Source organism: Urocitellus parryii, chromosome Y (genome assembly GCF_045843805.1).
Source record: "Urocitellus parryii isolate mUroPar1 chromosome Y, mUroPar1.hap1, whole genome shotgun sequence".
NCBI lineage: Eukaryota > Metazoa > Chordata > Mammalia > Rodentia > Sciuridae > Urocitellus > Urocitellus parryii.
The window spans coordinates 13,047,460-13,057,047 of NC_135548.1; the positions used below are offsets into that span (position 1 = coordinate 13,047,460).

Here is a 9,588-nt window from a genome sequence, read left to right on the forward strand (position 1 = left end):
CTAAAATTTCTGACTGAAAAGTTTGCATAGTGAGCCTGTGTAAGCTGTCAATTTATACCACCCTTCTATTTCACTATTAAGAACAAAAACATTTTCTTCATTTCTGCTACTTAAAACTTCTGCCTCCTGCAGACCTCTCCTCAAGCTCACTGTGGTAAACAGAATCTTTGCTCCCATGTCTCTATTTGGAGATGGCTTTAACGCTCTGGCTCTGTACCATTGTTTGGTTGCATCCTAACCACTCATTCATTGCCATGAACTTTGCCCCAGAACCTGAGCCATATGTCATTACCCCTGACTTCTCAACTTTAGTGACACAGAGGACAATTCCTAGCACACTTGCAAAGAGAGAGAAGAGTGAGAAGAGTTCAGCAGTGGTAAGTTTGGATGAGTGAAATAATTTTGTTTTCCTTACTTTAGTTTCCTTTTCCAAAGTGATGAACTTTTAAATACTCTTTTCTTCTTTGCCTAATATATTGAAAGTCTCAAAAAAAGCATCATCCATAAAAATCAGGAAATATTTGGAAAAACATGAAGATGAATACCTCCAGAGAAGCTCACTAAAGGGAATTTATTCCAATGATTGACAAAGAAATAATTTGTAAATAAGGTGAGACTATGGCTTTCAGATCCTAAAATGCACATGTATAGGATCAATCAACAAAAAGCAGAATATTCTTGAAAACTTGCACAACATACTTACTGTTGCTGTTTTTTGTTTGTTTTTAAAATTGAGTCAAGGTTCAGATAGAAGTTTATCTCAAGTGGGCCTCGAGGTAAGTAGGATACTTCAATTAACAAAACAGTCATTGTGAATCTAAAGGAAGCCTAGACAACTTTAAATTTAAAGTATTGATCATGTATGTTACTCTTCTATGGGATAAATGGGTGTCTCATATCACTGTAGAATCTCTGAGGAGGTTAAATTTTCAAAAAAATAAAAAATAAAAATAATTCTAAAATTCAGGTCTTTCAATAAGTTTGTCTTTTAGTAGTTCCAAAATACATTTTGCCTCAGTATGCTGTGCTCTTTAAATATGTATAAGTAATTCATCTTTCAGGAAGCTCAGCCAGGGAGAGAGACTGGGAGCCAATGTCAAGGGCAAGCAGCCTCCCCCTCACTCCAGGGCTTTTGCTTTTCATTCCCCAGATGCTGGGTGTCAGGAGACTTCACAAGGTACAACTGGCCCACAGGAGCTTCTCTCTCACCTCCATTCATTCAGATTTTAAATGGATTCAGTTTCCTGACTTACCTCCTCTAGTTTATTATGCCATCAGCTATTATTTATTGGGTCCTTAATACATGCCAGGAAATACTTAAATATTTCAACTGTATTAGGGCTTTGAATTTCATTCTAAAGAAAGCCACCTTCTGAGATGATATGTGTAATTCTCTCCATTTTATAGATGTGGTAGCTGGCTTTTAAAAAGATGAAGGTGCTTGCCCATAACAGAAAGTGGGAACAACTGGAGTTTGAATCATCTGGCTGATTTCATATCCATTGCCCTCGATTACTGAAAGCAATGTGTAATTCAGTAGGGGATATAGGAGACGGTAATATCTTCAGATGCAGAACACTTAGAAATCCTCAGTTTGAGTTATGTTTAACAACCCCTTTAATCATATCCTCAGCTTTTATTTCTCCAATTGTAAAATGAGGTTAGTGATAACTGTCCTCTTTAGCCCACAGAAAATTCACTTAGAATGAAGTTTTAAATGGAAATGTTTTTTATAAATTATAAAGGTCATTGCTAATGTATATTACATTAAAATTCATACTTGTATATATTTGATACATATGCATGTTGAATTTAAGTCTGACAGACTGTGGAATAGGCACAGTGATCATTAACTGAGTGTGAGGTTATACAGAACTTAATTTCTATGTAGAAATTTCAGATGAATTAAATGATTTTGTGTTTGATACTTTTATATAGAAATTATGGTCTGAAATTTTTCATAGACAAGACTTTTTCCCATTCCACTTGATGGCAAGCAATAAACTCTACTATATGTCTAGAAGAACTAGCATTTGGTAAGGCATCTATGGATAGAAGTGTACCTGTTCCTCGTGAATGCCAGAGTACCAGGAGGCAAAAGTATAACTGCTCCATTTGCATTGTACAAAGTACATGTAAAATGAGACAAAAATGAAATTATTTGATTATTTAAATTCTTTTAAAATATTTATCATTTTAAATTACTTATTATTTAATTATTTCATTTATTTTCACATTTTTTATTTGTTAATAGTCTTATTGAACGTATTACTTCTAATAGTGTTATTATGTACGACTTCTGGTCTAGAGGAGATGGTATAGACTTCTTTCTCCCTGCCCACTGCATTCAACTGTAAACTCTGAAAAGAGCGAAAGAGGTAACCTCTGGCAAAGGAGATATTCTAAAGTGTGGTAGGAGGAAGGCAGTGGGATTTTGGACCTAGCACTGGAGGAACAATACAGGGATTCTTAACCCACCTCCTCCCAAAGAGGAGAAAGAGATGTTTATCCACATCAGTGTTTCCAAGTGCCCTCATCCCCTGGAAGTAAGTTCCTTAACAGCCATTGTGTCTCACCCAAACTAGCCGCCCACAGCGAAGGAGCTCTGATTCCTCTGCAAAATAAAGCAGGTAAGTCTGCAACAGCTTATTCTCTGCTTTGACAACTCAGAACTGTTTTTTTTTTCATGAAAGACTGGAGATCCTTACACACTTCAGTAATTCCCATGGTTACTTGTCACTTCATTACAAAACACTGTGATGTGTCTTCATTATTTTAGAGATCTGGACTTCTTACAATTGGCCACATCAGTGTCATCTCAGCATTGTGCACTCCTTGGTTTTGACTTCTCTGCTATTAAAACATTATCTCCAAACATTGTAATGAATGAAATTCACACGGCAGTCTAATCTTACTTTAGAATCCTGTTTAAAACATTCTTGTCAAAACACTCCTGCCATAAAATATTGTTTCTATTAAATAAGTTAATTTAAATCTAAACTGAGATACTATTTTTCATCTAATCCTGTGACAAAGACCCAAAAGATGGATAATGTACTGCTTTGTCCAGGGAATAGGGAGACAGGCAATCACGCACATCCTCCTGGCAAAGGTAATTGTTAGCAACCACAACAGAGAATAAGATCTCTGTGGTGGTGATCTCTATCAAATTGCAAATACACCTATCTTTGACCCTACAAATGCCATTTCTAAGAATATTGCAAATAATTCATACACATAAGGATAGGTTGAAAAAACAATGGCAGTATAACCACTCCCCATGGCCCATTTGTTAAAGATTTGGTCCCCACTCCCGGTGCCATTAGATGATAGCAGAACATATAAGAGGTGGGGCCAAGTGGGAAACTTTAGGTTATTGGGGGTGGCCCTCAAAGGCCACTGCCAGGCCCAGGTATTTTCTCTTTGACCCCACCATGAAGAGAACAATGACATAAAGTCTTGTAACAGCCAACAGGGCCAATCACTCCTGGAGTAAGAACTATAAAATTATGAGCAAAATAAATCCACTCTATTTATAAGTTTATTATTTTGGTATTTATTACAGAAACAGAAATAACACATAGTACAACATGCAAAGCCTGCTAATATCTGAGTAAAAAGGAGTGGGATATGTATACATATTTCCTTGAGTATGTGTAAATTATCTTTGAGAAGAATATACCAAAATTACCAATACTAATTGTTGCCTATCTAGGGTAGCTAAGGGACCAAAGAGGGATACAGGTGAAAAGGTACTTCTTACTTTATTCTATTATATTTTATGAATTTTTGATATGAGAATGCTCACAAATTTTAAAAATAAACTGAAGAAATCATTTTCCATTGAACATATATCATCTTTTACTTCTTCCTTTGGTGCTTGAAATAAAGCAATTCTCTTTGTCTTTTTGTTGTTGCTGTTATTATTATTGTTATTCAAACAGAATCTAGCAAACATCATGAACTGAGACAAATTAAAAATCTCTAAACTTTCATTCAATACTTTAACAACCTTCCACAATATATAATATTTGTATGTAAAAATCTCCAGCAATATTTTCTGTCTTCTATGCTCATAAAGTAATATGTACTATTGTCACAATAGTGCTTTTCAAATAGTATTCTAGTCATTGTTATTGCAGCAGGAAAAACAAGTATTTACCATTTGTACAGGGCATTTTGTTTTCCATTTATTTTATTTTATTTATTTATTTTGAGTACCAGGGATTGAACCCAGGGGCGCTTAACCAACTGAACCACATACCCAGCCTGTTCTTTTACTTTTTTACTTTTTTTTTTTTAAATTTTGAGACCGACCGGGTCTCTGTAAGTTGCTTAGGGGCTTGCTAAATTGCTGAGGCTGGCTTTCAAATTGCAATCTTCCTGCCTCAGCTTCCCCAGCCACAGAGATTACAGGGGTATGCCACTGCACCCAATTGTTTCCATTTTTAAAGAAACCATTTATACCTAAGATTGGTGAAAGCTCCTGGGGTTAAAATGGCTTATGACTTTAAGCATGATGAAAATATTAGATATTTGTCTCTATACTCTGTGTGGTTTGATTTTAAATGCCTGAGCAATGAGGTTAGCTTCATATCTATCTTACCTAATGATTAGTTCAAGAAACATACTCTCAGAGCAAGATTTATGTTAACAATAGGGAATCTACATGCATCCCTCACTTAGTTTATAACCCCTGTGCCTAGAATAGTGCCTGGAATATAGCAGGTACACAGTATCCTTTTTGCCCTTTATTTTTCTACCAATGAATGGTAATATAACTGCTTGGGAAAAATACTGAAATATCTATTTTACCTAAAGTTGAATTAATATAATTTTGCTCACATTTTGGATTGTGTACTTCTACTGACATACAAATTCTGAAGTCCTAACTAATACCAACACAGTGATGCTGTGAAATCATTAACCTAGAAATTTCAAACAAATATAAGAAGCAACTACATATTATCTTTCATTTGACCATCTCAAACATTTTTTTAATACTATTGAGTACTTACAGGTCTGACAATGATTTTCTGTTGGTCCCCAGCATCGGCCAGTACAGGACTTATGGCAACGTCCACCTGAAGAAGAGGAACAAGGAGGAAAGAAGGTCATGTACGTTTTAATCTTTCACTCCTTGATGAGGAGAGACTGCCCAAGGACATATCCCTGCTCTTTCGAAAAATTTTATGTCATACTAGAGTTGAGGCCTAGTGCTGAAAATGCTCACTTAAGTAGCAAAGCTTGAATATTCTATCTTTGACTCTACAAATGCCATTTTAAGAATACTGGATCTTCCTGCATGTTTGTCAAGAACTGTGAAGGGTCTGAGGTTTTACTTCACATGCAAATTAACTTGGTAGAATTTTGTGGATGCTGAACGATGACATGAGACTCTTGGCTCAGAGCAAAAGACTTTAGTATTCACAATAAAAGCAGTAGTCAGAGTAAAAAAAAAGAATACTAGAAATAATTCATACACATAAAGACAGATTGAAAAAAACAATGGCAGTATAATCACCCCCATGGCCCATTTGTTAAAGATTTGGTCCCCACTCCCAATGCCATCAGATGACAGCAGAACATGTAAAACTGAAGTACAGTCTTGTGGTATTCAAAATACTCTCAACATTTTATATGAAAAAGAAACAAATATGTTTGAAATATTTCCCAGAAAGTCAAAAGTAAATTGTTATATTAAATAAATTTCACTTTGCTAAAGATTTTGGTTGTATTGATCTCTTCTACTTGGTATAATTTCAAAAGTTCACAGCTTACTGATTCCAGTAGATATTACAAATTAAGTTAATTGCTAAAAAGAAATCAAGTTTATGAAAGCGAGAATGTATTCTTTGAAACACATGACAAAACATCAGAATAAAAGGCAAAATCAAGCATTTAAAAGAGTTTTTTTTTAGAAAACAATTTCAGTTATTCAATACATGCTTTTAAAATTGTTATATGCATTTTTTAATATTGGCCTTTAACTCTTGTGGTAGCTCTTTAGCTACAGTGAATATCAGCCTCAACAAATATAGTTGTCCCACAGAGAAATCCCCATAAGGACTCAAAAATAAAAATATTAGCTAGAGGCAATCAGGTAAAATGACTTTGTGTGAAGCTGGTTTCTGAATTTCATTCTAAATTTAGGCACATGGATTATTTTTAGAATGAAAAGTACACATGAAAGTTGATGAAAGACTAGCTGTTCTATAACAAGTTTCCTATTAGACCTCTCTTAGCTTTCAGGTATTAACTGTGAATTCAAAGAGAACTATATTATAAAAATTATCAAATAGAGTTTACCAAATGTTTCCATCTTCCCTTGATGCATGGTTTTCAAATAATCAGCTTGAACATTCTTACTGCTTAGAGGTTTTTTTCCTTTGCAATGAAAGTGCCTGAGTGATCCCACATGATAAAGACCTTCAGAGTTATAATACAGATTCAGCAGACACTTTCTCTGATTGACCTCAGCCTGTCCTGATGGTCTGCCCTCAGAAGGGAACCATAGTGTTTCCAAATCAATACAATGCTCAGGATCAGTTCAAGTCATCTTTTTAAAAAGTATGGGGATCCTTGCTACAGCAGAGTTTATTTAAAGCAGTTCTGTCTGTGATCGCTGCTACTGACATCATCAGTGTATAATATCCTGTCACTCTGCCATCTGTTTATTTAGATCTAAACACATTATAACTACATAATGCAAGCTCATTCTAGTTGACAGGAAAAGGACTCCATCTGGCCTGAACAATATAACTTTAATCAGTGATAATGATAATTATTATTAAAAACTTACTGGAGTTCCTTTGTACCAAGCTAATAAATCTAAATTGATTTATACCAGCGGAAATTAGAAAGGACTGTGAGACAAACTGGGAAGCAAGGAAAACTTTCTGAAGAACCAAACTTTTTTATGAGAAAATATCTAACATTATTATGCCTTCTTAGATGTGTTGAAATGCTTTGAATCTATTCACCAACTGGTAGGTAAATTGAAGATATCTAAAGCAAAGAATGACCTGTCACTTAATCTATGACTTCTTTAATTGTGTTTGAGCTAATAAAATATTTAGCTTTATTCTTTATGGTCAGAATTCTATCTGGTAGGAAAATAAAAGAAAGGAAAAACAGAGAAACAGATAAGATACATTAATAAAATATATTTAATATACTCAATATTTATTTGGGGGGAGGGTTACATTTTTCTTGACTTTTCATTTATCAAGTTTCAATTCACCACCCGAATTCAGGCTCCCAGATTTCGCATAAAAAGGCCCATAAAAATGTATGATGTTTTTGTTTGTTTCTACTAGTTAAAATAAATGCAATTTTTTTAAAAAAGGTATATTTCTTGAAATATTGTTCATGGTTTTTTTTGACAAGGTATCAGAGTCAAGCTCACTATTTGGAAATGAGTGACACAGAATGTACACCCCCAACCTTAACCCTGTCTGCTTGCTGCTGTGAGATGTTCTTCAGTCGTTTTTATTTCTCATCTGTATTTCAACAAAAATATTATTACTGGTATATAAGGATGCCTTCAGCAGCTGCTTCTCTTCCTGGATTTTACAGAATCTTCTATTTCTTCCATATACTTTGGGAGCTAAAAGAAGATAGATGTTCCCTCATTCTACACATTTCAGAATCCATTCCTACCAACATATTGGAGGGGTTTGACTGGCATGTGCTTCTATAAACTGTTGTTTGGCCTGCTCTACCTTGATTTAACTGTCTTCCTGGAGCTTTGACTCTTTTGGAATCTGCCCAGGGACTCAGTTCAGGTTTGATCTTCAAAATGGTATAATACATTGGTATCAATACTATTTTCATCAAGTTGTTGTAATAACTAAATATCACAACATCTGAACAAAAATCTCTGTCTAGGGATTGTCAGAATTCACTCTTTACTACACTTTCAGACCTGCCATCTTAATTTGATACTTGTGGATAATTGGCCAGTAAAGTCCTATAAAATATTATAGTTAAATAACTTAAATTTTTTTGTAGCCCTTTGTTTTCATCATTTCTACTGCAGAAAAGTATCAAAGAGATGATGGGGTAGAAAACCTTACTGTTTCCATAGTAATTATCTGTCTAGCACAGGAACAACAACAATTTCTAGTAGCTTTGCTTCCATCTATCTCCTCATAATTACTTCGTAAGCACCTTCATTGTTCTGTGTATTAGGTATGATGTTAAATATTAGAGATAAAACATTGAACTGAAACAGACATGGCCACCATCCTCAGAGAGTTTAGAATTAATTCCACATCATACTGAAAGGGAAAATTTTTGACTATTACATATTTCATGTTTATTATCCATGAGACTAAGAGGAAAAGCCAACAAATCTACATTTTAAAAGCATTCTAACTCAGGTAAGAAGGGGTAGACTAGACCACTTTCAGTGAGATGATCAGCTAATGAATCCAGGTAGTCCCTTTGCACACTGAACCCTTGAAACAGGCGTGTCAATGACACATCTTCCCTGTATAGAGTCATATTTCCAGTATAGATTAGACTGATTTAGACAAAAGGAGAACAATCTACCAATCCCAGCTTTCTTCCATGACAAAATCAATGGAGCTGACTGGTACTAAGCAGACAGTGAAAACTACACCAGAGCATAAATAAGAAAATTCATGCTGAATCAAACAAATTCAATCCACTTTATTCCTGTTCTTTTTGTTTGAAGAGTTTATAGAGAATGATTCAGGGTGCTACTCTTGGCAGCTGCTAAACCCCTGTTGCTCTCATGTGAGGTATTCATACTAATTTCACTTTCCCTGAGCTTTCCCTGGATCAACCACATTATCCCTTTGCTGTAAATAGTGTGTGAAAAGCCACTAATGCTGAGAAATAATGGATACCATTTTTAGACAATTTTAGGATTAGTTTTGCAAGAACACAGAAAAGCTTAGGCATGGATGAGAACAAAAATGTGTTAGATTTTAGGAGAAAATGGAACAGGATATAAAGAAAAAATGTAGAAAAGATACTATCTACAAAGAGTCCCATGTGAAGCTAGATAAAAGAAGAAGAGAGAACATTCTTTTGAATGCTGTATGTAACATATTAGCAATAGAATATCATCAATAGTTCCAAGATTAAACTTGGTTCTCCAATGGTCAGTATTCTGAAATTTGCTATCTTCTTCTTCAGAAATTCCTTTTTCCCTCACTTTTCTTTTTTAATAAAAATGGGGTTTTAAAATGTAAGAAATTGTTCCATAGGGGTACTTACTTAATATGGCCTGCCAGGAGGGTGGCACTGGGACAATGGGTCAGCTCTGGTCAGTTCCTGACTAGGTGTGCGAGATAGTCAGCCCAGTGAGAAGGCAGTCAAGTGTATCCTGGGCCAGTCTAGGACTCATTCTGGTATCTCCTTGCCAGGTGGTTCAGAGCAAACTCTCAGTAGCATGGGGACACTGTTGATCTTGATTTCCAGGTTTTGGGAGTTAAGGGGAATGCCATACATTATGGGTTTCCAGGTTTGGGATTTTTATCAACTTTAAACAAAAATGTTTTGGCCCATAAAGTGTTTCCTTTTTTATTGTGACAATGAAAGGTATTAGCATTTGTT

The 9,588-nt window shown here is 35.0% G+C and overlaps 1 long non-coding RNA gene across 2 annotated transcripts; it reads left to right on the forward strand.

Annotated features, from left to right (window-relative positions):
* Window positions 1-300: 300 nt before the first annotated feature.
* LOC144251102 (uncharacterized) lies at window positions 301-5,672 on the forward strand. Of its 2 annotated transcripts, XR_013342630.1 has the most exons (5): window positions 301-377; window positions 484-610; window positions 742-776; window positions 2,586-2,630; window positions 5,051-5,672. It is a non-coding gene; the product is annotated as an uncharacterized LOC144251102 (long non-coding RNA). The 2 variants fall into 2 exon arrangements; XR_013342631.1 differs by lacking the exon at window positions 742-776.
* Window positions 5,673-9,588: the final 3,916 nt, after the last annotated feature.